The sequence below is a fragment of the Suncus etruscus genome, chromosome 8, assembly GCF_024139225.1.
Source record: "Suncus etruscus isolate mSunEtr1 chromosome 8, mSunEtr1.pri.cur, whole genome shotgun sequence".
In the NCBI taxonomy this organism is placed as follows: Eukaryota; Metazoa; Chordata; class Mammalia; order Eulipotyphla; family Soricidae; genus Suncus; species Suncus etruscus.
In genome coordinates, this window is record NC_064855.1 from 25,292,425 (window position 1) to 25,306,486 (window position 14,062).

The following is a 14,062-nucleotide window of genomic DNA, read 5'->3' on the forward strand; positions in this document are numbered from 1 at the left end:
GAGCTCAGGAATCACTCTGTCAGTGCTCACAGTATCATGTGGGATGTGGGGGATCAAATCCAAGTTGGCCACAAGGCAAGGCAAAGCCCTGCCTGCGGTACTATCCTGATATGAGAAGATTAAATTTATATAGATTAGTAGAGGCTGTGAAAATCAGACTAGAAAGGAAGGAATAGAAAAGGGGTTGGAAACAGAGACTCTAGAAAATATAAACAGAAACTTAAGTTGTATAGGAAAGTACAGAAAGAATCAGTGGTTTGAGGAAGAAATTTGAAGTCTTGGGATTATTTAATTTTGGACTTCCCAGAAATGTTCAGGGGCCAATCAGTCACTTCCATTGGTGTTCAATGGCTTTTCCAAAGATAAAGCCAAAGGTGCCCAGGAACCATTTGGTGTCATGGATTAAACTCTGGTTCTTGTGCGTGCAAAGTGTGCACCCCGATTCTCAATCTATGACCCTAACCCTGAAGTCTTATTTGTTTTGAATGAAGAAAAAGACCAGTATAAAACTGTTATTGCGGTGAGTTCTAAGTAGAGCAAAGGACAGAATGAGGGCATAAAAGAGGACAGACTATCTGAAGTGAGAGTCTTGTATCATGGCAGATATTGATGTCTGTTCATCAGTATTTAACGTGTTCTTCTGGATCTGTTATAGGAGCAGGAAGGAAGCTCATCAGCTAGAGGAAGGAGTTGCTAGATGTCCAAGAAGGAATGAAGAGTTCACTTACTCTAGAAAAGTCCATTGTTTTATTTTCAAGAGTTGACATTCACTATCTCTTGGCACAAAATTACCCCTAAAAAACAAGCATGAGAGAGATGCATTTGGGACATTTCCTCACAGAAGAAGGTATTGGGGTATTTTTCCTTAAATGTCTATGCTTCTCAAGGGGGAAGATAGTGGATCCAATTGTGTCGTTGGAAAACTCTATAAATATAACTGCTATAAAATGTTCTCTTGGCCTCAGGATCCCCTTATCAGAATTATATTGTCATCTTCTGGGACCTGAGTCCTTAGGCTTGAGCTGAACTAGGCTTTTTCTACTTGGAACTCCTGTGGATTTCATGGGTGTGTGTAGCTGTGCTTAAACAGAGATGTAAAAGGCTATAAGGAGAAGTGAACACTGAGAACACAAATACATTCCAGGGAGACACTGCTGGGAGTAGCTGTTACTGCATTTTAAAGTGCCACTTATTTTAATTGAGGGGCAATAGGATAATAATACTGTTCAATAATGGTGCACCTTTGGTTGGAACCCTGAAATACTTCCCCAAACACAGTGTCAGGGGCCCCCACATCTCTAGGGGAAAGAGGCAGGTGGAGCTGCCTTATTTTTACAAAAACAAATGAAACTGGGTCAGACACAGAGCACACTTCTTTTAAGAATATTCTGGGAACTGAACTGTTCATCTGGACTTTGGAAGTTGCAGTTCAAGTGAAGAGTGAGCCTGGAGAGACAATGGCCAGGGTGTGACCCTCTGACTAACAGGGGTCCAGAGCAGACAGTGAGGCATTAGTATGGATCTGGGGTCAGCATCAAATACAAGAGGAAAGTGCCAGCAGAAGTGGACTGCAGAAGTTCCATATCCAGAGAAGAGAGAAGGAAAACCAAGAATGAAAATAAAGAGACCAGGACATAGGATTTCAGGGGTCGCAGGAACCTTGGGAATAGTCTAGGGCCTAGACTGTAGGCTGTTTCTAGCTTATCTTCCCCTCAGTCCTATGATGTCTTTCTGAAACAAATGTTTCACCCAATCATGGTCTCTTTGTGTATGTTTTTTCATGGCCAGCTGTCACTGAGGTTGGCATGGGTGAAGGGATTGAATGGATATGAGCAGGTCAGAAGTGAGGTAGGCAGATCCTATTGGACATCATGGCCCAGAAGCATAAAATGGAGCTTTTCTCTGATGGGGACTTTGTGACTTCAAGGACAATGTGATTTTCTGCCTTGAATATTACAGATAGATGTTTCTCAAATATTAACTGCCAGAGAAACCCTTGTACATCTTGTTAAAATTCAGTTTCTGAGTCAGTGGGCAGGGAGAGGTCCCTGAGTTTCTGTACTTCTTTTTTGTGGGGGAGAGTGGCTTCACAAGTGACTCTCAGGAGGTGCTGGGAACCCTTCAAGTAATTTTTGGCCAACTGGGCCAGTGGTTTAATGTGGTGCTACATAAGTGGAGCTGTGACCATCAGCAATGTTCAGGACTCATGGGGGGGGGGGGTTTCAGGGAAGCCTGTGGTGCTGGGGATGGAACCACAGTTGGTCACATACAACATGGGTGCCTTCATGAACCCTGCACTTTCTCCAGTCCCAAGACTGTTTTTTTTTTTATTATTTGTTTGTTTGTTTAGGGGCTATACCTGGCTATGCTCAGGGCTTACTTTTGGCTCTGTATTCAGGAATCACTCTTGGCTGACTCAGGAGACCATATGGCATGCGGGGGACTGAATTCAGGTCTGCCAAGTGCAAGGCAAGTGCCCTACCTGCTGCACTATCTCCGGCCCCAAGACTGTGTATTCCTTACCGAGGCACAGGTGCCAGGATAAGCTGAATGAAGGAACAGGGAGGGGAGGGCACTTTCCTGGTCTCCTTTTCTGTTAACAGTCCCACTGATAGTTGGGCTGTGTATTCTCTTCCCTCAAGGAGAATTCATTTGCATGAGGTATTTTTAGCTGAGAGGGTCCTCTTAATGCAGCAGAAATAGCAATCTCTCTCTTTCCTGGGGAGTTGAGGCTGGAGGAAACTTCTTCTCATTCGTGGGTGGGGAGCCTTTTCCCAGCTGTCACCTGCTGGGTGTACGCCCTTGAATGCCCTTGCACAAATCACCACTGCCCTGGGCCTCACAGTCCCCCTGGCTGAAAACCAGATGAATCGTCCCCTGCAGCAGTCACTCTTCAGTGGAAACGATTATATTCAGGAATGGATGTGAAACGAGTTTGCAAAGTAAAAACTGCAGACCATAAAGGCAGCAAATCCTAATCCTTTATGGAGCAAGTTCACAAAAAGGCCTTATCCTTCTGTCAGCACCACTATCCAAGTCTGGAAACCCGCCTTTTTTGGGGGGAAGGTTTTGGACCACACCTGCCTTACTCCTGGTTCTGTGCTCAGGGAAACATAGTTGATGCTTACAAGGATCAAACCAAGATTGCTTTCTGTTCTTATTGTTTGTTTTTGTTTTTTTGGGTCACACCCGGCATCACTCAGGGGTTACTCCTGGCTCTATGCTCAGAAATCACTCCTGGCAGGCTCAGGGGACCATATGGGATGACGGGAATTTGAACCACCGTCCTTCTGCATGCAAGGAAAATGCATTACCTCCATGCTATCTCTCTGGCCCCGCCAAGATTGCTGTGTCTAAGACAAGTGCCTCTCCCTTGTACTATCTGTTGGGTCCTTCTTGAGTGGAAGTACTTGACATATGCCCAGATGTCAGGCTTTAGGGTCACCATCATGTTCCACAGGGGAATCTTTCCTTCCTCTCACCCAATCTCTCCTCAGACTTTAGATACTATTGTCTCTTCCACACTGCTGCTGTTTTTATTTTTGTCTGAGGTAAGAAGCTTCTAGGCTCTCATCGCTGAGATTCCTCATTCCAGCTAAGACAACGAAGAGGCATCAGAATGATCACCCAGGGCCCATTCTCCAGAGCAAAGAGCAGTTCTGTGTAAACCATAGCATCTGTAGACAAGTCATCTCTGAGCCAGTTTCTAACCCCACATCCCAAGGGAGGTAGACAGGGCATCCGAAACTGTGATTCAAAGACCCTCTTTGCATAGCTGATCTCTCTACCCTGTTGTGGAATTTCAATTATTCAGAGGCTGGAGCCATACTAGAGCTAACAGGGTGCTTGCCTTGCATGAATATAACCTGGGTTTGATCCCTGCACTTTATAATATAATATATATAATATGTAATATTATATATATATAATATATATAATCATCTGAGGCAGCCAGGAGTGACCTCTGAGTGCAGTACCAAGCATAAGTCCTGAGCATAGCTGATGTGCCCTTCTCCTCCTCCCCCCACAAAAAAAAAAAAAAAAAGATTTTCAATTTCCTGAAGTGTGGACTTCACATCCACAAAGCAGTAACAACCCAGAGGGTAGATTTGGTGGGGTTAAGGTTCTGGCCTTGCACACAGCCAACCCCAGTTGATCCCCTTTATCAAATGGTTCCTAAGTGATCCCTAAACAAAATAATCCCTGAGCACCATAGAGTGTGCCTTCCAAAGTGATGGAAGGGTATAGAGATTAAGGGATTGGCTTTACAAGAGCTGTGTCTCTAAAGGGACCAAGTTCACCTCTCATATGCAATGTCAGGGAGAATAAAAGGAAAAGAGGCTGCAGAACAACTCAAGAGAAAGGATTTTGGGACTGGAGCTGGCTGTGTCCCTGGAGGAGGAAAAACAATGGCTCACTTGCAACCCAAGTAATGTGTCTTCCCAGTGGCCATTTCACTTGTCACCATATCTGAGCTGGGCATCCACATGGCACCTGTCTTCGTCTCCCAGGCTTGCTTTGCGTGATGTGCTTTATTTCCAATAATCCTCAGATGGGCTGTTGCAATGATTTATGGGCCACTGGTGTTTATTTTACTCTCTACGTTTCTCCCCATCATTGTCTAACATCTTAGAGTGTTCCTTTTGCTCTGGCCCAAATTTGTCTTCTTTTCATATTTATTTCAGCATTTGTCTTGTTCTCTCAGTGTGCAGTGTTCCCAGAATTTATCTTTCTTATTTCCAAAAAAAAAAAAAAAGTCTCAGAATAGGATTGCTCCATGGCCCCTGCTTGGTCTTTGTTTAATATTGCACTTCTGCTCTTTGTCTGGGTCCGCACCACAATGTCTGGGGTTTTCTCACTTTGGCTGGGCTAGAGCTTGATTGGGGTTGTGAGCTGCTTTCCATTTCCAAGTTTTCAGTCCATACAAATGGGGGTCTTATTAAAATCCTGAGAGCTAGAGTGTGATCTCTGCTTTGTCTTAGAATAGCTGGGTGAGTTGGCGAGAATGAATATTTCTTTTGGAGCCTGCGAAGGAGTAAGTTCGTTTTTCATTTCTCTTATCCGCTTTCCGGGGAGGCAGGCCTCCCTCTGTCATGGTTCTGCAAATTTCTCTCTGATGGAGCGGCTGGCTTTGGGCTCCTCCACAGCCACTGTACTTATCACATCAGCATTTTCATAGCTTTTAATGAATATGCAAATGTAGGTGCCAGAATCATCTCTTTATCAAACACAATGATAATACCAATTATGGACATTACCATTTGAATAGCGACATTTATAGCTTATGAGGTACCTCCCTGGGCCTTCTCTCCTAACAGACTTTTCAACAATTTCATTCCACGGACTTCCTTGTCTGGTTTCCCTTCGCTTGATCCTTTGTTCTTCTCTCAGGCCAGGAGCTGATCCTTTCTCTTCAGCCTAAGAACTTTCCAGAATAGCCAACTCTGGTGCAGTGGAGTGTCTGTGCTCCTTGCTGCTGCATTGGCTCTGTGCAGTCTCCAGTCTCTAGAACAGATATTCTCCTTTTCTCACCATCCAAGTTTTTCTCCTGATGACTGTTTCTAGCTGTCATCAGTTTTCAAGAGAGACCTTTCATGAAACAACTGACTAAAAGCAGAACTTTTTGCACTGCCCAGATCTGGCCTTCTGTGCATTCCTTCTGTGGTTTCTGCAAATTCTCAGAGCTGGGACCTGAGCTTCCCTAGCAATGGGAATGACAGGAGAGAACCTGCACTGTTGAACTGCTTGCAGCCAGGCAAGGAGGTTTTTATATTGTGATGAGACTCTCCAATCTGGGTGTATTTTAAACATCTGGTTGCAGGAACAGGTGGGTAGTGTTGTCTAAATGCCAAGTTCATATGCCTGTACCCTATACCCTGTCAGTGCAGAGTGAGTACTGGTTGTGGATCTCTCAGGTGGCCTTTATTTTCCTAGTCTTACTCAAATTGGCTCATAAAGGTCATAGCCACTGGGGGGGGGGTCAGCTGGGGGCAGATCTCTGCCCTCTGGTTTGCTCAAAGCCTCTAATTCTTAATTCTCAATCTTCTCAATATGCTTCTGGGACATTGTCCTTAAGCTCCCTTTCCTGTTCATTATCTGGAATCTCCACCAAACTCTACTTTTATTACTGCTCGTGGCTCTTTTCCCAGCCTCCCCTGCTCCCACACTGGGAAGAGGGAGACATAGAAAGAAATGTATTTCAAACAAATAAAAACATACCCACATTTAATATACTCTAGCTTACACCTACAATGACTTCCTTCCCCAAATTTATCTTCCAGAGATATTGTTTTGCACTCTTGCTCCAGGAGTCGGTGCCATAGATCCCTCCTAATATTATCCATCACCCCCATCCACTCTCTATCCATCTCCAAATCTAATTCAGAATTGGCCTCTAGGTTCACGGCTCTCATCTCCCCAGCATCTGACTTGAGGCAGAAATGCTTCTGAGCCTCATCACCCTTCTTTCTGCTCTCCTCCTTCCCTTGCTTGGCACTGCAATTTCATTTGTGCCTTGAGCATTTCCCGGAATGATCTATGGAAACTGATCGTGAATCTGAAAATGCTTTGTGAACTGTTGGGCATGCACGTGAAGAACTACAAAATCGATAAGTCATTATTATAGCAACAACTGATTATCTATATTATTACACTCAGGATACTTTCACCTGACAGCCCTTACTCCCTTGTAGGAACATAGTCTGGTGGAATAGTTCCATATTAATCCAGAAAGATTCAAAAGGCAGAATCATTCCCCTAGTCAACTAGATCTGAGTACTCATTCAGTTCACCCACAGATCTTACCTGTATGATACAAAGAAATAGCTGGCTTCCTTTCTAAATTTGTGAGACTGATAACAGTATTGAACTCAATGCATGTCCTCAGTGAGATCCAGAACTTTTGCTATAGACTCTGTTGAGTTTTTCATCCGAGATTCAATTTTTACCTTCAAAACTGTGACTTGTTCTAGCCAGCAGAATATGACAAAAGAGAGGACATGCTGGTTCTGAGCACAGTACTAAGGGCCCTTATTCTCTCAAGCTTCTTTACCTTCATTTAAAAAAAAATCAAACTGGCTGAACTCTGCTGGAACTCTGATGCCAGCACCCCTATCTGCCTGTCTTCTGTGCTGTGCTGCATTCTTGGCCTGATTTCCTCCTGTGTGTGGCTAATCTGTGAACAGCTAGCCTTCCCTGGAGGTGAGTTTACATGCCCAGAAAGGGAAAGCTGCTGAACTCTGCTGGAACTTCGATGCCAGCACTCCTATCTGCCTGTCTTCTGTGCTGTGCTGCATTCTCAGCCTGATTTCATCCTGTGTGTGGCTCATCTGCGGATGGCTAGACTTCCCTGGAGGTGAGTTTACACGCCCTGAAAGGGAGGATCCAGAGGAGGTTCCACTTCACTACACGGCCACACACATCATTTAGCTAATGAATACAACCACAACACATAGAAAAACCCACAATACAAGTGTGACAATGGGGAAACAATGCAGGCCAGTGCCAGACATAGAGAATGAAGATGGCCACTCAGATGACCAGAAAACATGGCCAACCAACTAGTCAGTCTCTCAGATAAGGAGTTTAGAGTTGCAATATGGAAGATATTCACAGAACTCAAAAAAAGTATCGAAGAGAACACTAATAAGAATCAAGAGAATATGAAGATAGAAATCAGAAAACTCCAAACGGAAATTTCAGGTCAAATAACAGGTCTGAAAGACTCAATAGATGAGCTGAAGAAAAAATGGATGAGTTTTTCCACAAATTAAAAGCAGCTGAGGATAGAATTAGTACACTGGAAGATGAGATGAATAACAACTCTATACAGCAGAAGAGACTGGAAAAAAGCCTTAAAGCAAATGATCAAACAGTGGAAAAATTAGTCAAAGAATGGGAACAGGTGAAAATAGAAATCTATGATAAGCTCAACAGAAACAACTTAAGAATCATTGGAGTCATAGAGACCCAGGAAGAAAATCTCCAGGAAGAATCAAAGGTCAAGAACATCATTAAAAAGAAACTACCAGAGCTAAAGAATACATGCGATCAAATCCTGCATGCCCGAAGAGTACCAACTAAAAGAGAACCCAGAAAAAACACCCTAAGACACATCCTAGTCACAATGGCAACCCCCACAGATAGAGACAAAATTCTGAACACAGCAAGATCAAAAAAAGAAATTACATTCAAGGGAACATCCTTGAGATTTACCGCAGACCTGTCACAAGAAACACTCAAGGCCAGAAGGCCGTGGTGGGATATAGTGACAAAACTCAATGAAATAAATGCTTCACCTAGAATACTGCACCCAGAAAAACTCACTTTCAGGTTTGAAGGAAAATACATGGTTTCACAGACAAACACCAGCTCAGAAACTTTACAGACTCAAAACCAGTCTTAAAAGAAAAACTGAAAGATCTAGTTTAAGACAAGACTGACCAACAGAGACACCAAACTTTGAAAAGAAAAATAACAGTAAATCCCAGGATAATTCTTTCTCTCAATGTCAATGGACTAAATGCACCAGTTAAGAAACACAGAGTGGCTAAATGGATCAAAAAACTCAACCCAACCTTCTGCTGCCTACAAGAAACGCACCTGAATAATCAGAACAAGCATAGACTCAAAATAAAAGGCTGGAGGAAAATCATCCAAGCAAACAACACCCATAAAAAAGCTGGAATGGCCATACTAATATCAGATGATGCAAACTTTATGCTCAGGAAAGTTATAAAGGACAAAGATGGACATTTTGTATTAATCAAGAGATTTGTACAGCAGAAAGAAATCACTCTCCTAAACATATATGCACCGAATGATGGGCCCACAAAATATTTAATAAAATTGTTGACAAATTTGAAATATAGTATCAATAACAACACAATAATTGTGGGAGACCTCAACATGGCATTGTCAACACTTGATAGGTCAACCATACTGAAACCGAACAAGAATGTATTAGACCTAATTATATATATATATATATACATATACATATATATATATATATATATATATATATGACACTCCACCACCAGAAACCTGGATACACATTTTTATCTAATGTACATGGGACATTGTCCTGGATAGACTACATGCTAGCACATAAAACATACCTCCATAATATCAAGAGGATAGAAATTTTGCAGGCTATCTTCACTGATCACAAGACCCTGAAATTATATGTGAGCTACAAAAGGACACAGAAGAAAAACTTTAATACCTGGAAGTTAAACACCTTAATACTGAATAACAAGTGGGTCCAAGATGGAATCAAATAGGAAATCAAAACCTTCCTGAAAACAAATGACAATAGAGACACAAACTATCAGAACTTATGGGACACAGCAAAAGTGGTACTGAGAGGAAAATTTATAGCTTTGCATCAAGAAAAAGAAGGGGCTTACCTGAATAGCTTAATGACACAACTCATAGAATTAGAAAGTGCTCAACAAAAGGAACCAAAAATAGGGAGACAGAAGGAAATAACAAAGCTGAGAGCAGAAATCAATGAAGTGGAAACCCAAAAAACAATCCGAAAGATCAACAAAAGCAGAAGTTGGTTCTTTGAAAAAATAAACAAGATTGATAGACCACTGGCAAAACTAACAAAGAAAGAGAGAGAAAGAAACTTAATAACATGTATCAGGAATGAAAAAGGAGAGATCACTACTGATATGGCAGAGATTCAAAGAGTAATCAGAAACTACTTTGAGAAACTCTATGCCACTAAAAATGAGAACCTGGAAGAAATGGATAAATTCTTGGACTCTTATAATCTTCCACGGTTGAAGGAAGAGGATGTAGCATATCTAAACAATCCCATCAATACTGAGGAAATTAAGACAGTAATCAAATGTCTGCCCAAAAACAAAAGCCCAGGCCCAGATGGATTCAATAATAACTTCTTTCAAACCTTTCAAGAGGAACTACTACTAATCCTGGCAAGACTCATTCATGAAATCGAAGAAACGGGAACACTTCCAAATAGCTTTTATGAAGCCAACATCACCTTGATACCTAAACCAGACAGAGATGCTACAAAAAAAGAAAATTACAGACCAATATCGCTGATGAACACAGAAGCAAAGATCTCAATAAAATCCTGGCAAATATGATTCAATACCTCATTAAGAAGATGATCTATGATCAAGTAGGTTTCATGATCTATGATCAAGAACTATGATCAAGTAGGTTTCATCGCAGGAATGCAAGGATGGTTTAACATTCGTAAATCTATCAACATAATACACAACATCAACAACAAGAAAAATAAAAATCACATGATCATATCAATAGATGCAGAGAAAGCATTTGATAAGGTCCAACACCCATTCTTGATCAAAACTCTCAGCAAGATGGGAATGAAAAGAACCTTTCTGAATATAGTTAAGGCCATCTACAATAACCCAGTGGCAAATATTGTCCTCAATGGAGAAAAACCTAAAAGCTTTCCCTCTAAATTCCGGCACAAGACAAGGCTGTTATCTCTCTCCACTCCTATTCAACATAGCACTGGAAGTACTTGCTATAGCGATTAGCAAGAAGAAGATATCAAGGGAATCCAGGTAGGAAAGGAAGAAGTCAAGCTCTCGCTGTTTGCAGATGACATGATACTCTACCTAGAAAACTCTAAATTCTCTACAAAAAAGCTTCTAGAAACAATAGACTCATATAGCAAGTTGGCAGGCTACAAAATTAACACAAAAAAAATCAATGGCCTTTCTATACACCAATAGCAATAAGGAAGAAATGGACATTAAGAAAACAACCCCATTCACAATAGTGCCACACAAACTCAAATATCTTGGAATCATCTTGACTAAAAATCTGAAGGACCTATATAAAGAAAACTATAAAACTCTGCTCCAAGAAATAAGAGAGGACATGTGGAAATGGAAACACATACCCTGCTCATGGATTGGCAAAATTAACATAATTAAAATGGCAATACTCCCCAAAGCATTGTACAGATTTAATGCAATCCCTCTAAAGATACCCATGACATTCTTCAAAGAAGTGTATCAGGCACTTTTGAAATTCATTTGGAACAATAAACATCCTAGAATAGCTAAAGCAATCATTGGGAAAAAGAATATGGGAGGAATTACTTTCCCCAAAGTGATAGTTATCAAAACAGCATGGTATTGGAATAAAGACAGGACCTTAGATCAGTGGAATAGGCTTGAATACTCAGAGAATGTTCCACAGACATACAATCACCTAATTTTTGATAAAGGAGCAAGAAATCCTAAATGGAGCAAAGAAAGCCTCTTCAACAAGTGGTGTTGGCATAACTGGCTAGCCACTTGCAAAAAATTGAACGTAGACCCCCAGTTAACCTCATGTACGAAGGTTAAATCCAAATGGATTAAAGACCTCGATATCAGACCCGAAATCATAAGATATATAGAACAACACGTAGGCAAAACACTCCAGGACATTGAGACTAAAGGCATCTTCAAGGAGGAAACTGAACTCTCCAAGCAAGTGAAAGCAGAGATTAACAGATGGGAATATATTAAGCTGAGAAGCTTCTGCTCCTCAAAGGAAATAGCGCCCAGGATAAAAGAGCCCCCCAACTGAGTGGGAAAAACTATTCACCCAATACCCATCAGATAAGGGGCTAATCTCCAAAATATACAGGGCACTGACAGAACTTTACAAGAAAAAAAATCTAATCCCATCAAAAGATGGGGAGAAGAAATGGACAGACACTTTGACAAAGAAGAAATACAAATGGCCAAAAGACACATGAAAAAATGCTCCACATCACTAATTATCAGGGAGATGCAAATCAAAACAACTATGAGGTACCACTTCACACCCCAGAGATTGGCACACATCACAAAGAATGAGAACAAGCAGTGTTGGCAGGGATGTGGAGAGAAAGGAACCCTTACCTACTGCTGGTGCGAATGCCGTCTAGTTCAACCTTTATGGAAAATGATTTGGAGATTCCTCCAAAAACTGGAAATCGAGGTCCCATACAATCCAGCTATACCACTCCTAGGAATATACTCTAGGAACACAAAGATACAATACAAAAATCCCTTCCTTACACCTATATTCATTGCAGCACTATTTACCATAGCAAGACTGTGGAAACAACCAAGATACCCTTTAACAGACGAATGGCTAAAGAAACTGTGGTACATATACACAATGGAATATTATGCAGCTGTCAGGAGTAATGAAGTCATGAAATTTTCCTATACATGGATGTACATGGAATCTATTATGCTGAGTGAAATAAGCCAGAGAGAGAGAGAGAGGGAGAGAGAGAGAGAGAGAGAGAGAGAGAGAGAGAGAGAGAGAGAGAGAGAGAGAGAGAAATACAGAATGGTCTCACTCATCTATAGGTTTTAGAAAAAATGAAAGACATTATTGCAATAATAATTTTCAGACACAAAAGAGAGAAGGGCTGAAAGTTACAGCTTACCTCATGAAGCTCACCACAAACAGGGATGAGTTTAGTTAGAGAAATAACTACATTTCGAACTATCCTAATAATGAGAATGCATGAAGGAAATAGAAAGCCTGTCTAGAGTACAGGCGGGGGTTGGGTGGGGAGCAGGGAAACTTGGGAATGTTGGACTGGTGATGGGTGGTGTTCTTTACATGACTGAAACCCAAACAGCACAATAATGTATGTAATCAAGGGTTTTAAATAAAAAATATATTAAAAAAAGAAACAGGATAAAATGTGCTCAAATAATAAATAAAATCTTTCAGTGTTAAAAAAATTAATCCGTTGTAATATATAAAGTTATTCATGGTTGGGTTTTAGACACACAATGTTTCAGGACCAATCCTAATACTAGTCAATTTTCCTTCACCAATGTTCCTAGAGTCTATCCCATGCCACCATCCCCTGCCCAAGCCTGCCATCATAGGAGGCCCATTTTTTATTTTGGTAGTTAAAGTTTAAGTCTCATGATTTTATTGCAGTTGACTCTGTCTTGAATATTTAGTTCTGTCCTTCTTTAATACCACTAAGGCATTCGAGACACCTTGAGCCCTTCCCTTATCATTTCATATTTGTCTTTCTCCTCCTCTACTCAGTTTCTTTCCTTCTCCTCATTATACTCTGAGGTATATGTCTTGCATGCAGACTGTTCTTAACAACTCCATTTAAACCATTGTATTTCTTCATGTAGTACCTTCATTTTTATTTATTTATTTATTTTTATTTATTTATTATTATTATTTTTTTTTGGTTTTTGGGCCACACCTGTTTGACGCTCAGGGGTTACTCCTGGCCTCCTGGCTAAGCGCTCAGAAATTGCCCCTGGCTTGGGGGGACCATATGGGACACCGGGGGATCGAACCACGGTCCGTCCTACGCTAGCGCTTGCAAGGCAGACACCTTACCTTTAGCGCCACCTTCCTGGCCCCATAAATTTATTTCTTTTTTTTTGTTTGTTTTTTCGGGCCACAGCCGTTTGATGCTCAGGGGTCACTCCTGGCTAAGCGCTCAGAAATTGCCCCTGACTTGGGGGGACCATATGGGATGCCGGGGAATCGAACTGCAGTCCTTCCTTGGCTAGCGCTTGCAAGGCAGACACCTTACCTCTAGCGCCACCTCACCGGCCCCATTTATTTTTTTTAAAAAATATGAAATGCTTCATGAATTTGCGTGTCATCCTTGTGCAGGGGCCATGTTTATCTTCTCTGTATCATTCCAATTTTAGACTATGTGCTGCCGAAGTGAGCACAGTACCTTCATTTTTATAAACAGTTAGTAGAATGGGTTTGAATGGCTGAGCACATGAACATAGAGACATTCACACTCACACATGTAACTGTATCCAGTGAAGACAACACCTTGCCCCCCCATGTCTCAACTGTCCAATAATTAGAGTTCTATAAAACATCAATTGCTAAAGAGAGAGAAATAAGTTTGATGGAGTTGACAAATGTGACTATAGCAATTAGCAAATATAAATTTTGAGGAGGGGCCTCCAGGCTAGAAATTCATGCCTGAATAATTGTGATCATGGTTCTGAGTCAAAATAACTGAAACTCAAATATTGAAAACTCAAGAATTTCCTGAGTA

The 14,062-nt window shown here is 41.3% G+C and overlaps 1 non-coding gene across 1 annotated transcript; it reads right to left on the minus strand.

The window, feature by feature from the left end:
• Positions 1 to 13,614: 13,614 nt before the first annotated feature.
• LOC126016968 (U6 spliceosomal RNA) lies at positions 13,615 to 13,721 on the minus strand. The gene has a single exon (XR_007498649.1). It is a non-coding gene; the product is annotated as a U6 spliceosomal RNA (small nuclear RNA).
• Between the last annotated feature and the right edge of the window lie 341 nt (positions 13,722 to 14,062).